This window comes from Triturus cristatus, chromosome 6, assembly GCF_964204655.1.
Source record: "Triturus cristatus chromosome 6, aTriCri1.1, whole genome shotgun sequence".
Lineage (NCBI taxonomy): Eukaryota > Metazoa > Chordata > Amphibia > Caudata > Salamandridae > Triturus > Triturus cristatus.
In genome coordinates, this window is record NC_140589.1 from 1073015748 (window position 1) to 1073030243 (window position 14496).

Consider the following 14496-nt stretch of genomic DNA (forward strand, 5'->3'; position numbering starts at 1 on the left):
CAACCCAAGATGTGGGCATATTTCATCCCCTTTGAGATGACAACCAGTACATCCATGACCACCTCAATTTCGTACTGCCACTTCCAACTTTCCTCCCCCTTTTCTCTTCACGTTCGGGGGACCACACTGGCAGGGTTTGACTATAGAGCTACCCCTCTTTGCCCTACGATCCCCTGAGATGCGGAACTCATCCGAAGTTCGGGTAAGAACGTATGCATGTTTGTACCTTGTGAGACAACAACGCACGAGTACAATAACGATTTTAATAATCACGCATGGTTCACATTACTATGTTGATACATTGGTACGGTTTGAGTGTTGTGTGAGAGTGGGATTTTGGAGAGTGCGATGCATTGAGAGTATTCACTAACTGGCATGCAGAAACAGTTAGGATGCGAGAAAAATCACCACCGCACAATATATCTGTCACTTTGAATTAATTGTGCACAGATTCAGTAATGAGTGGTACAAGTTCAAACACACCACTATGTCATAGAATCACTCCGCAAATGTTGGTGTTGTTCTTTGTCCTTAGCACGTTTATGGGACACATCACTTTTGAAAAATCATGAGAAAAGTCTACAAATACATGTTGTTTGTCTTGCTGTCCATGTTTTTTCTTTCAGATGGATTACCACGCATGACGGATTAATCAATAAGTCGATCACACAAGGAGCAGCTACTCTGCCCTTGCATCAGAAAATAGAATAGGGAATCTCCTTTCTATTACCCAGGGAGGCCACTTTTGCCCTGAAGAAAGTCCTGGACCTTTACGGCCGCACTCGGACTGAAACATGTTGGCACTAGGGTCCTAGGACCATAATACTCCTATTAAGACCCCATTTTTAGTTATTTTATCAACCCAGTCAGACCCAATAATAAAGGGAAACTGGGGATCTGCCTGAGGTTTTTTAATTTTTAGTCCCCCTGGTCTGTAATATCTTCAAAGAGCTCCCAACACTGTGGTTGAGTCCACCCCGACTTTTAGGCGTCGGGGTGACCCGATGATGAAGCATGACACCACTAGGGTGTGTGAGGGTACCTAAATCAAAAGGAATTGCTTCCTTGCTCACCTATTGGTGATGTTATATTCTCCCTCACTAGACACTTCACATCATTCCATTCACGTGCTTTGATACCGACCACTGGATGGTTAGTTGGAGTAAAACTATTTGTGTAATTGATTATATAGGGAGGTGTTACTCTGACCCAGAATCCTCTCCACCCTCTAGGCAATGAAAAATGTTCAATAAGCCTGTTGTATACACACAAGAACAATTGGTCACAGTGCATATCAGGCAATGTATCATGAGTAACAGCTGGATAACTCTGTACATATGTAAGCCCTGTACTGCCCAGTTGGTAGACCCACCATGCTACTTTGACACCAGGAAACTCAATACAGAAAAGGCCACGACTTGAATGAGCAATACACTGAGAAGCTAGTGTCTGTGAACCGGTGAGCACAGCAATGCAATTAAGTCATGACACCTCTTGTTTACCCTGAAATAAACAGGAGTGGTGCACTCAAGGTAAACTAACACACCTCAATACTCAAGGTGTCACCACACTCAGAGACCTGTAAGTCCCTTGGAACACAAAACGAACAAATGTTGGTACCTTGGGACTCACAATACTTTAACCAATCTACATGTTTGGGATGTGCCAATTGGCCATTTCGTGAAAAGAACACTGATGTGCCTGCATGCAAGATGTTGCACAAGGCAGTGCACACAAAAGTACATTGACACTGTCATTGAAGAAGCTGGCACCTTTTCGGAGGAGCCACTGTTAGAAATAGATGGTGTTGCAGAAAGTACATATACATGGGCCCACGGAGGTCTTGACGTCTTGACACTTGTTAGTTTGTATCACCGACAACTAATGAGTCTCACCAAATCAAGACCACCGTGGGAACATGTATATGGAGAATCTGCAACACCATTTATTTATAACAGTGGCTTCTTTGAAAAGGTGCCAGCTTATTCCATGACAGTGTCAATGTACTTTTGTGTGCACTGCCTTGTGCGACATATTGCATGCAGGCACATTAGCGTTCTTAACACAAATCATCAAATTTCCACATGTGAAACATGAACAACTGTTGACAAGTGCTGTGAGTGCCAAGGTACAATTCATGAAGAGTAACAACAGGCCATCCGTCACCTGATTACACAGTTGGCTACACATATGACCTACTGCCTGTCATCTGGAGTGGCACACTTGGCCACACCCAGGACAATGCATAAGCTAATGGGCCTGCAATTGGTTGGTAAAAAAGACCAGCTGTACTGCGGGGACACCCTCATGGCAAGCCAGAATGTACACACAGATGTCAGCACACAAAGTCCAAACTGCGTTGCATCTGAACGACACACGTGCCAAAAATGTATGAGCAGGATTCTTGTTGGTAAAAAAATGACACAGGCTGCAAAGCACGTACATTAAGCACTGGCCAGCATCACAGGGGCACTGCCCAGTGTATTTTAGTTCAGGCAATTCTCACACACAAGTCAGACCTGGAAATGAAAAATCAGAGTTGTACATGTATGCCTCTCCCGCACACCCCCCCCCCCCCAATACCTGAGTCAATGTGATTTATACAGATCAACAAGGGACACCTCTTATTCAGGGTCACATCAACTGTGCTTGCATAATTGCTTCATTGACACCACATCACCTCGTGGGGCTGACAACACATATTTGTGACAAACAACCATCAACAGATTGTTGTGAATAGCCACACAGGCACTGCCCAGTGTGAGTATGCACAAGCAAAATGGTGTATCCCTGTCCAGTGGACACATGTAACACACATTAACAAAATCAAAACTAGGCTAGGGAACAATGCCACAGAGGCAGACCTATGCAGCACACACAGAGAATGTGCACGGTGTTGGATCACACACATGATTAGGAGGCCAGGGTGTCTCAGGGGACTGTAGTGGGCACACTGCTCCATGGTCCTGGAATGAGCTGACTCTACCATGTACAACCGTCATGGCACTATGCATATCTCACACTCATGCACATCATGTCTGAGGCCACAACATTGCTCAAGGGTGTCCAGTTGAAAGCTCACACTCCTATGTTGAGAATCAGCATCAGTGACAACAACTATGGACCCCCTACATAGTGAACAGGTCATGGCACAGGCAAAGTACCAACACAAGTCACAGACCACCCTCCCATATGATGCAGAAAGCAATGTGCACTTAGATGTACTGGCAACCTAGATGACCATGTGCAAATGTGATTACACACACACCAGGGGACACATGTCAAGGAGAGGAAGGGATGAAAAAGATCCCCAGTTGACATTTGGGAACAGAAAATGCACTGCACATATGAACTCTGGGAGTGTATTCATGCAAAATAGCACTTCCTAAAGCTGGTGACACATAACACAACAAAAAGCCATGTACCTAACCCCTCCTTGCTGCAGTCTCTCCTCTAACTGCCTATCGAGGTCAGGGAAGACCACCGCCAGGACACGTTTCATGGGTGAACAACCATTACAACGCAACTTTTACAACGCACTGCCATTACAACGAAACTGGTACAACTCAAATGCTGTGACAACGCATGCCATTACAACGCAAGTCTTTACATCGACTTGCACTAGATGGCGTGCTAACATTAAAAATAGTGTAGTTTACTATCCAAACACCTTCCCTACTGCAACGTGGACTGGAGTTAGAATAGTAAATTACCCTTTTTTAATGTTAGCACGCCATCTACTGCAAGTCGATGTAAAGACTTGCGTTGTAAAGACTTGCGTTGTCACAGCATTTGCGTTGTAAAAAATTTGTTGTAACAGCATGCGTTGTAAAAGCATGCGTTGTAACATCATACATCCCGTTTCATGTGGTGGGTCAGGTGTCGGTGGCCGCCGTGGGGGCGAGGTGGAGAGAGCTTGAGCTGGACCCGGGTGATCTGCTGGGTCCAGCACCGGATGTCCTGCGACCTCTTGTGGACCTGGGACAGCTGCCGATCACGCCCCCGCAGTCCTCACGGGCCTGACGACGTTGGTCCAGATGACCCCCTTCTTGTAGGCAGTTACCTGTCAGGATGGCAAAGTGACACAACATCAATACACCTGTTCCATGTTCCAGAGACACACATTAGAAAATCTTTGAAATGTTGAACAGGGCATAGGATGCTGACATGAATAGCCTCATTTACAACATGCAATTGGCCTGTGTGCAAGCGCCAATGCAGTACATGGCATTGAAAGTCTACAGGTGGCATGAGGGGTGCAAAACACTCAATGAACATGCCACACGCTGTGCAGCACATGCAACAGCAGGCTGATGGCCAGCACGTGCCATGCAGTCACATGTCCCACTCCACTGACACACCCTCAGCAGACTAGACAGACACACCCAGCCACTGATCACAGGCCTGTCATTGACAACAGCGGATACAACCCTCACTCTGCACATGTGCCATTTGCCAGGGGGGAGTCACAGGTGTCGTGCAAGCTCTGCAAGTCAGACACAAAGCACGGCTCACTTGTCACATCAGATGGTTAGATCAGTAGCCTCCAACAAGCAGCTGTGGTGCAACACTTCACATAGACACTCACCCACATGACAAGGAACATTCACACACATCAATGTCCATGAGGTCGTACACGTCATTTGGACACTCTCACCACAGGCCCACCCAACTCATACACATCTGTGGGTACAGTCACCTGTCACACCGGGGGGACCACTGAATCACCTCAGGACAACATGAATAAAAGCCCCCAAGGATTAGCCAGGCTGAATGTCTCATGCACTATGCAGTGAAAGTCACTGTAAGCACCATGCAAGTGAGGAGTGCACACAGGAACTACATGATGCACTGCATGAGAGACATAAGAATGCCCCCCCCGGGACACACTCTGAACAACATTGCATGTCAGTCCCACCTGGACACAATATTGACAGTCACACAACTGGTGCATAGGCAAAGGTAGTGGACTCAGCACTCACCTGCTCCCCTGGTCTCCCATACAGGTTGGTGTACTGTGGGAGGAGGACGTCCAGCAGGGCCTGAATCTCCTCCAGGGTGAATGGCTGGGCCCTCTCCACAGCACGAGACATGGTCCAGGGAAGCAGAGACAGCAGCAATGTTGTCGACAGGAAAGTTGTGCAGGCAAGTGCCCTCTCATGGCTTCTGGCTGCCTTATATCTGTCTTGCTGAGGGGCATTCATTTTGAGGAGTACATTGTGATTGGTCAGAATCATTCGCATCTTACGTTTACTCCAATCCCTTTAAACATACACCAGTGACAGCATATGCATCGTTCAAATTTAGAGCATCATGTCAAGTCAACAACCACTTTGCAACAGTGTGTTTTGTGGGCAACTGACTTTTTCAGGACACCTGATGGGAAAATTTGGAGAGAAATCTTGGTATCCATGACAACCAGCATGCATTTAGGGCCTAAAACTTGTCCCTTATGTGTGCCCTATGTAATTTTGAAAGCCACACATAGGTACGGTGTGTTTCACACGTACCCCTAGGGCACCAGTTGCACAGTGCGTTTGGCACGTACGTGTAGGCACTGGTAGTACACGTACGTGTCCAACTACTGCATACACGTACGTGTACTACCAGTGCGTACACGTACGTGTACACGTATGTGTACACACTAGTTGTACATGTACATGTAGGCACTGGTAGTACACGTACGTGTACTACCAGTGCCTACATGTATGTGTACTATCAGTGCGTACACTTTACGTGTACAACTAGTACGTACACGTACTTGGACATGTACGTGTAGGCACTGGTAGTACATGTATGTGTACTACCAGTGCCTACACGTATGTGTACACGTATGTGTATGCACTAGTTGTACATGTATGTGTACTACCAGTGCCTACACGTACGTGTACTACCAGTGCCTACACGTACTTGTACACGTACGTGTACGCACTGGTAGTACACTTATGTGTACTACCAGTGCCTACACGTATGTGTACTACCAGTGCCTACACTTACGTGTACATGTACGTGTACAAGTACGTGTACGCACTACTTATACACGCACATGTACGCACTGGTAGTACACGTAGGTCACTGCAGATCTCTTACCAGTTTGCATGCATCCTCTATGGCAGAATTGACAAAGATTGAGCATATGAGTGTATGTGTACTTTGGCAACATGCATGCAGTGCTTCATGGCTAATGATCTCTATTGTGCATGAAGTACCTGCTTGTGTATGTATTTGTGCAGGTTGCTGCCCACAACGGGACGTGAATGCCTGCTGATGGTGTGTCTCCTTTGCGCATCTCCGCATTTTGTTGCCTGACACAGTGGCTGTAATTTATGGTGATTGCTCATACACTTTCTGGGAGTGACCCATGAGTGAGCTGACACTCCTTCCTTGACATACACCTGTTGCACTGTGCCTTGCAGACCTCCTTGTCTTTGTGTGTTAATTTTTGCATGATTTCTAACCCCTTCCGCCTACTGCTGCCTCACCTGCGGCCCCACCACTCCGAGTGCCCTGATTATGCAACCCCATGCCTCAAAAATGCTCAGCCCTTCCCCCTCTACCCATTTGAAGTGCAGCCAGCAGCTTTTCTGTGCCACTGTAGCCCCAGCGCCGTGCCAAAGGCCGGACTGTCTGCGCCTGCAACATGCACAGTGCACGACCCTCTAGTCTTTGCATGACCCACGTCACACAACAGGCTCATGCTGCAGCCACTCTCCAAGCAATTACCTCATGACAATCATCCTCCTGCCATCAGGCAACCCCTAAGCACACACACGACACCTTCGCATGCTGAGTGTGCTAATCCAACTGCCTACACAGCGCTGCCCAGCATACCAGACCCTGTCAGTACAACCAGGTTATGTGCCTCCTACTCCACACCTGCTCCATCCACCAGCACGCCATTGGACTCTGTTACCTCCTCAACACTAAAGCTCCACACATCACCTTCATGACAGTAACCTGGACAAAAGCATCCTCAGCACATGACGTCTTCATTGCCATCTCAGACGGATCCAAGATCACCCGCAGGAACGCCAACACCAATCCCGGGGCCTGAATTGCTAATTATTCACAAGTACACCCTCAGAGTCACAAGTCCGGGTTCGCAGCAACTCCCTAGCAACCCTCGGAGTAACACTCATCTACAGATCTGCAGACCTACATCCACAATTACGCTAAGCCATCAACACGTACATCTGTACGCAGGCCCTCACCTCCACAGGCTACATGTGGCTGGGGGCCAGTAACTTCTTGCTGGAGGGGACACACACCACCATCCATCATTGGTCCATCAACATTTGAATCCACGTCTCCAACAAGCAACACAGTGCCACACACCCCTCTACCGATCCCTCAAAGATGCTTGATGTAAGTCGCCACAGACAAGCTGTGTGGGACACTCAAAACAACACCACAGCCACACCCTGCAAACTCAAACACTGAATCAGCAACTGATCCAACAATCTTGCCACATTGACGGACTTTCCTGTGAAGCACAACAACAGTTAAGGCACCTGGGACAAGGCAGACCTACTGGAGTCCTACAGACCTAGCCGGACTCTTGTGCAAACCTTGCAACACAAAGAGACATCATTTTCGTTGCAGCCCTGGAAAACACCACACACAGCCATCACCATATCATCAGCAAGGACAAGTGGAGATCCTTCAGATAGTGCCGAGACACCCAAACACATGACATCAAGGAGCTCATCAGCATTGTGAGTGAACTGACAGCGGATCTCCATCCAAGACACCCCACCCTTGCAAGGCAGATCCCATCCCTTGCAACTTTGTACCACTGCAAGCTCATGGCCATACACAACAGCCTTGGCACACAGAGGCAGGCAGCACTATTATCCGCTGGACAAACCCCCCTCAGGTCATGGACTCCCGTCAGCAGCAAGTACACAACCGGGATCATGTGCTCCATCCACTCTGGCTCTCCATCAGGCCCCTTCCCACACAACATCTCAACCACATTATTCGCCATCCTTGAAGCCCACGTCCTGCATGTCATGAATGTCTCCTTTGAGTTAATCACATTCCATGGCTGGAGGAGGCATGCAGAGCCCAGGCCCTTCTTAAACAACGGACGGCAGTACCGCAGGATCTCCTGGTACATCACCCTACTTCCCTACCCAGCAAATGTTACCAGGAAGACACTCAACAAGCAACTGGCCAATTTCCTACATGCAACCAGCTCCAGCCAACCGGCACCAGACCGTTTTACACAGTAATCACACCACTGCAACCGTCATCATTGCCACCACCAATGACTACTTTGCCCTGCTCAACAATGGTGAGGCCACTACCCTTGACCTCTCAACGGCATTCTACACCATGTGCTACCACACTGTCAGCTCACACATCTCCAACACTGGTATCCAGAGGAGGGCCCAGGATTCAATCAGGAAGTAGCTCACCAGCAAGGCCCAGGGAGTCTTCCTCCACCCTGCAACATGTAGTACACTGGGGTCATCTGGCCCATGCCACAGGGCTCTTCTCTCAGCGTGACGATCTTCAATGTCTCCATGACCCCCCTCTCCACCATCACATGCGCACACAACATCATCATCATCTGGTATGCCATTAACACCCAGCTGCACCTCAAACTCACCAAAGAGCCAGCCATTGCCAGATCCAAACTTCAAGAAGGCATGAGATCCGTGGATGAATGGCTGAACATCAGCCATCTGAGGCAGGACTTGGACAGGACAGAGGTCATCATCTGAGGATTGTCCCCTTACGGCTTGGTCAACTCCTTGCATCCCACTGGTCTGTGCACCGCACCAGCACCCAGTGGCCACGCAGGCAAGCTGGTGTTCATCATGGACCCATTGCTCACAATTAACATGCAACTCACCAACATCTGTACCTCATGCTGCAACACCCTCCACATGCTGCTGATGACCCCCAGATAGATCCACTCCAAGGCAAGACAGACCGTCCCCCTGGTCCAGGACACCAGCCGGCTCAAATACAGCACCGGCCTCTACAGAGGACAACAGCAAACATGCAGGAGAACTTATCCAAATCAAGGGTGCATCCGCACACCTCATCTGCAACATCCCCCACCCCAGCCACATCACCGTCCACCTGAGAGAGGTACAATGGCTCACTGTGTGCTGCAGGATCACCTTCAGACTCCTCAACCACACTCAGGAGGCAATCCACAACCACAACCCCAGACCCAAACCGACCTTGGACGTGTGTCATCCAACACCCTGTTGGCCCTACTCCATGCAGTCCACCTTGCCCTGGCCACCATTCATCACATCCACATAACCTCTAGATGCAGGAGATAGTTCTCCCACCTCGCAAAACAGACCTGGTACTCCCTCCCCGGGCACATCAACATGACCCATGACCTCTACACCTTCATGTAACTTTTCCAAATTGGTCTGTCAGAGCAATATAGCAAGCCACCACTGAGCAGCTTGAGGCCATCACTGGTGAGTGTTGGGCTCCATGTCTGTATTTTGTGATACATTGTGAGCCATGTGTGTCCTCGACCGGACTCAGATCCAAGTGTATGGATGGCTGGAGTTAGTTCCACACTCAGGCATACTTTGACATATCCCCACACGTATGTTGTGGACTCATGCTAAATGACTGCAACATGAAATTTCAATTATTAATTTTTTTATTTCGAGCTCTGGGGAGCGATTTGTGCACAGAAAATGGGGAAATGCAGGGACCATAGGATCCAAAGTTTACAGGGGGAGATGGGATCCTTGGCATTTGAAGTCATCAAAGTCCAGCCCACAGTGTTTGGCATCATTGGTCAGACTGTGACCAGCAAGTCTATGTGGCAGATGATGTCAATCAATGAGGTGATGCTGTTGCACATGAAGGCCAGGTGCCAGGCCAGGTGACCTGGGAGATGTGGATGGCCCGCTGCCTCTCACAGTCTTTTCCGTGGACGACCACCCTTCCTCCGGGGACCCTCAGATGCAGGCCTTGACGATGTTTGGGACGCTCCGTCGGACGAATCCTCATCCTCCTCCCGCCCTGTGGCTGGTGCTGGTCTGCACCTGGTGTCACAGGGAGTGTTGCCCATGTTGTCGGCGATCAGACGGAGTGAATGGCTTATGTCCCTTTGCACCGGCAGGAGCTCAGCCAGTCTTGCCTCCATCCGTCCTTGGTGTTGTTGTTGACTGGCGTGTTGCTCGGCCTGCTGGTTTTTGATCTCTGTGAGGGTCACCACTACCTGGCTGATCTCCCTGGTGTCACGCCGGTATGCCTCCATGATGTTGCGGATGTGTGACATACCGGTCCCTTCAGCTGGCTGGTCAGGTTCTCGCCTCCGCCTGCCTCCACTCCCGCCACCCCTGCCCACACGAGCCGGGCCTGCCATTGTGGGCACATCGGGTCAACGGGACCCCTGAGGGATGGCAATGGCGGTGTTGTCTGCCTCCTCCTGGGTGTCCGCTGCACCTTGTCCCTCCTGGTCAGACTGGCTCTGTTCACTGCGGGCAGGGCTCCTGGGTGTCTCCTGTTATGTGGCAGGAATGGGGGAGGTGGTTGGCACAGATGTTCCTGAACCAGGTGCTGCTGGGGCTTGGACACCAGAGGGTCCAGGTCGGTCGGGGTCATCCGCGGAGTGTTGAGAGGCGTCGCTGCTGGTGGGATCCGGTTCCTCCCGAGCCTGTGACTGTGATTCTTCCCCCCCATTGTTGGGGGGATGTTCATCATGTTGCCCTGTGTGTGAGAGAGAGACAATGTTAAAGCTGTTTCATGCAACATGCATGTTTCATACACATTCAGTGGCACAGTTCCTCCAGGTAGTTGTATGTGCCTAGCATTCTCCTCAATGTTCACTTGTGTATGGTTAGGTTGCGGGGGACAGATTGATATATTCTCCTGAGTCTTTGACATGTCCATTTGTGGCTTGGATGATTCTTCGTCTATGTATTGGTGTTGTTGTGTTACATGTCCATAGTGGCAGTGGGTAAATCCATTGCCTGTCCTGGTGGTGTCTGCTTGTGTAAGGGGTGTGTGTGACAGGGCCTGCTGGTGAGTGTAGTGTGAGTTGGCAGTGGGGCTCCCAGGTGATGTAGCTGTCACCCCATGGAGCATGCAGCCATGATAGTGAGTGTGAGTTCCTGTACTAGATATCTGACCTTGTTGTGTTGGTGTTTGTGTTTGCACTGGTCACAGGAGGGCCTTGTGCTGCCTACACCAGGGCCAAGTGTGACCTATCTTGTCAGTACTTTCCCAATCCCTGGGCATTGCGCATGGTGCATGGGTATGTAGCTGGGCCATATGGGATGAGGGCAATTGTGTCTGATTTGGAATTCAAACATGCGTTTTGGTGCACCCACCCTCCCAGCATACCGGACATCCATTCTTGGGTTGGTGCTTTGTGTAGCATGGGACATAGCATGGCCTTGCTTTCTCAATGGGGCATACACATGTTATTGGCATTCGCGTTGTTTGTGACTGTGGTTCTGGCGGGTGAGGGCTTGGGGGTAGTTGCGTGCATTTGGTGTAGTTGAGGTGTGGATGCCATTACCCCCATGTTACGTAAGTTGTTTGTGTACTCACCAGGCTCTGGAGGTCCTTGGAGTCCATGTACTCCCACCAGCGGAAGCATGGCCATCACCTTCTCCTCCCAGGGATGGTAATGTACTGGTCTGCGGGGCGCACCACCTCCAGTGATGTTGGTCTGGGCGTGCTCTACATTCATTTTTCTCTTGACTGCCCTCTGCAGATCGTACCACCTGGCTTCATTCCTGGTCCTTCTGATGGGTGCAACAGCATTCACCCTCTCGACAATCCTCTGCCACAGGCGTGATTTTTCAGCTATGCTGGTCTGTCTGACCAATGTTCCAAACAGCTGTGGCTCGACTCTGATGACTTCGTTGACAAGGATCTCCAGCTCCTCCCTTGTGAACTTTGGATTTTTGCTGGTGGGCATGGTGTGGGGTGAGGGAGTGGATGGTTGTGGTTGTGTGGGTCTGAATGTGACAGTGTGTGTGTGAATGTGGAGAGGGGGTATGTGTGAAGGGGTGTGTGTGAAGGTGTATATGTTAAGGTGGATGGGTGCAGTGGTTTGTGTGTGCTCTGTAGCAGTAGTGAGTCTGTTGCAAATGCTCATGGTTTGTGTGTGTGGTCCCTTTTTATTGGTCCATTTGTGGGTGGGGCTCAGTTTGAAGTTTTGGTGGGTGTGTTATAAGGGGTGGTTGTGAGGTTGCCCCTCTGTTTGCCTGTTTGGATGTATCCAAGTCAGTCCTTTTTATTTTTTGTGCAGTGTAGACGTCAGTCAGTCAGAAACACTTTATTCGATTAATTAAAATCATAAAAGTACAAGTTTCATACGGTAATTAAAAAACAGTCAAAAAAACATAAGGTATACCAACAGTGTTAAAACATATTCGCAGAGCTTAAAAAAAATTCCATGCCTCAAACAAACATTAAAAGTCACTCAAGGATTATACAGATTAAAAAGAATTTTTGATTTACAGCACACAGCTGCTGCCAGAAAATTTGCCACACCAAATATAATACAAGTGCTACTCAGCTGCTGAAGAAATAGCAAGGCAGGTCTGACTTGTGCAAAATCGGCTTCCTTCAGAATTGGGAGCAGATATTTGTTCCGGCTTGCAGAATATAAGTCGCAAAACATAATAAAATGCAATGTGTCTTGAAAAGAAAAATTATCACAATGGCATGGCCTACTGCATTCAGATTTACCCCAAGATCGATAAAGACCAAGTGAGTGCTGAATCAAATTAAAACGGAATCTCACCAAAAGAAATCTATGATGTGGGTTAGATACAATACTTAGATAAGGTTCCAGCGAAGGAGATAAGAGAAGCATAAAATGCGCTCTAACACATGGTTTTAAAAGTTCCCTCTCTTCGTGATCCAATTTAACCCTTTCAATAAAGGACTGCTTGATCCAAGCTATATCAGCCTTGACAATGTGTGATGGGGATGAGAAGAGCTCTGGACGCCCAAGACGGGAGAACGCCGCTCTGACGTACTCCAGCCAGGGTATTCTTTTAACATGGTCCATAGCTAGGATATCGTTGAGAATCAGATGGTTAAGAGTGATTTCCTGATTTAGCCAGGTTTTCACCCAGCACAACAAAGGGGCCGTCTTCAGCTTATCCAAAACATAGCCCAGACCCACCTCCGCATGAATAGAAAAGACAGGGGTCGATTGCGGGACAGAGAGCAAGTGTCTCAAAAATCTATTTTCAACCACTTGGATCATGTCCTGCGCAACATAGCCCCACAGTGCCGCGCCATAAGTGGCGATAGCCAAACATATTGAGATATAAACTTTTAGTAGGGCCTCAATTGGTCTTGCCCCCAGTCTTTTAGCAAAGCTCATAAGCGCAGAGGTGGACCTGGCTACAGAATTGCTTTTGAGCTTTATTTGCGGGCCCCAAGTACCTCTCTCATCAAAGAGAACACCCAGGTAGCAGAAAACCTTAACTCTCGTAATCTCCTCCCCATTACAAAAAAAGAATCGAGATTTAAGTTTTCTGCCCTGTTTCCCCACCACCATAAAATGAGATTTCTTTATATTCACCTTGAGGTCTAAAGCAGCCATAAAGGCGCCAAAGGCATCCAACAGTCTCTGAAGCCCCACACCAGTGCGTGCCAACAAAACAGCGTCGTCAGCGTATAGGAGAACAGGTTTAACTAGATCCCCTACACGCGGCGCATCCGCCCTCGGGATCCCCAGAGACCTTTCCAGACCATTAATATAAATAGTAAAGAGGAGTGGGGCGAGGATACACCCCTGCCTCACCCCTCTCTCCTCTCACCCCTCCTAAAGTGCTTAGTGCGTTTCCCATCCTGAGTGACCCTCACTGAAGCAGTAAGGTCCTGGTGCAGTGCCGCTAAAAAACCTACCAGGGGAGGGTCAATACCCAAATCCAACATAATAGACCATAGCTTTGACCGATTGACCAAATCGAAAGCGGAGGACAGGTCCATAAAAGCCATAAAAAGGGACCCATCCTTTGCCACTGTGTATTTACTGATTAAAAGCTGAAGATTTAGACATTGATCCAAGGTCCCCCTATTCGCTCTAAACCCATATTGTAAATTAGACAGAATACCCCGACTGTCTAAAACATCCCTGAGTTTGAGGAGTAAGACCCTGCCCAAGATCTTCACTGCAGAGTCTAGCAGGGAGATGGGTTTATAGCAGGAAGGGTCTCCCCGTTGGCCCTTTTTAAAAATTGGGATAATTACCGCCGTAGCCCACGAATCCGGGAACCTATGACCAGAAACTGCATTAAAAACGTTTGTTAAAATCCTAGCCCACACGTTAGGGGAGGAGCCATATAGGTCTGCCGGCACACCGTCAGGGCCTGGCGCCTTGTTACTTGCAGAGTCCTTTATGGCTTTCTCCACATCCAAAAGGTCAAAATGCAAACAAGGCAGCGCATGAGGTTCTAAGCAAGTACTGCTGCTTGGAGGACTTGGGCCACCCGCCCCGTACATATTACTAAAATAATCAAACCATTACTCATCCGG